The sequence below is a fragment of the Sinocyclocheilus grahami genome, unplaced genomic scaffold (assembly GCF_001515645.1).
Source record: "Sinocyclocheilus grahami isolate Dianchi unplaced genomic scaffold, SAMN03320097.WGS_v1.1 scaffold10971.1, whole genome shotgun sequence".
In the NCBI taxonomy this organism is placed as follows: Eukaryota; Metazoa; Chordata; class Actinopteri; order Cypriniformes; family Cyprinidae; genus Sinocyclocheilus; species Sinocyclocheilus grahami.
Window position 1 is genome coordinate 5,995 of NW_015513548.1, and position 1,106 is coordinate 7,100.

At 36.4% G+C, this 1,106-nt stretch overlaps 1 long non-coding RNA gene across 1 annotated transcript in view; it reads right to left on the reverse strand.

The window, feature by feature from the left end:
- Nucleotides 1-786, reverse strand: part of LOC107578580 (uncharacterized) — a 6,128-nt gene extending 5,342 nt beyond the window's left edge. Inside the window, exon 1 of the long non-coding RNA XR_001608363.1 lies at nt 653-786. This is a non-coding gene — a long non-coding RNA (uncharacterized lncRNA). The remainder of the gene's footprint in view (nt 1-652) is intronic.
- Between the last annotated feature and the right edge of the window lie 320 nt (nt 787-1,106).

Below are 1,106 nucleotides of genomic sequence, written 5' to 3' on the forward strand. Positions count from 1 at the left end.
AATAAAATCTGCCTTTTCTTTTCCTCAAAAACGATAGCACACACTGTGACAATATAGTTTATAAGTAGATCACCAAAAACTTACCTAATCTTGCAGCCACATTTCAAACACGATCTGACTCTGAAGTTCAGTTAGTTGTCTTCTTCTGGTGATGCTTTGTTTAAACCAACCTTCCGCCACCTATTGGTGCACTTCCGCCACCTACTGGTCTAGAGTTATTAGGGCACATATTGGGATTTAATCCAACAAACTAGATGCTCTTAAGTACTGTTTACTAAAGTTGTTTAGTTTAACTATTTCATCCACCTGAAAGTTCACATAACACAGTGTAATTAAGTAAATTCAACAAATTTGTAAAAATCAGTTATGTTTACTCGCTCTTCTTAAGTAGATTCAGTGATTACTTTTTACAGTGTAGCAGTTACAAATACTTGTTCATTTACACTTGTTTCTATACTTTACTGTGTAACATACTAGCAGGTATTTTATTTCACGTTAAGAGTAGATCTCTCATTAGTGCATGATTAGACCCAAGTAAAGATGCCAGAAAACATCTGGGAACTGCATGAAAAGTCAGTAAAATCACTAACTCAATTGTAAACTGAGATCCTGTATCATCTGCTACATAGAATAATTTTTCTTGCAAACTTACAGCAAAGTGTCTCTGGAAGGCTTTGGGTCCTCTGTATGTGTAATTCCCACAGATCTCACAGTTGTAATTGATGTTCAGGCCGTGCAGCTTGTACAGCCAGTATGGAATCGGCTAAAGACAAACAAAAGACAAGGTTAATGACACACTATAAGTGTTTTAACACTACACTGTAAAAAATTACCGTGAATTTAACAGTAAAAGACTATAAAATGCTACAGTAAAAACCTGTTAAATGGTTAACGGTAAATTCCCCCACTATATACTAGGGCTGTGTATCACCATCAAAGTCACGATACGATACGTATCACGATACGGGACTGCACTGAATTTCACCTCAACAGAATTTATTAAAACAGCTGTTTATGAAATACTGCATACCATAGGGCCATTTCTAACTATTGGCAGAGAAAGCAGCTGACCTCTGCATTATGAAGGGCCTCCATAACTGTACCAC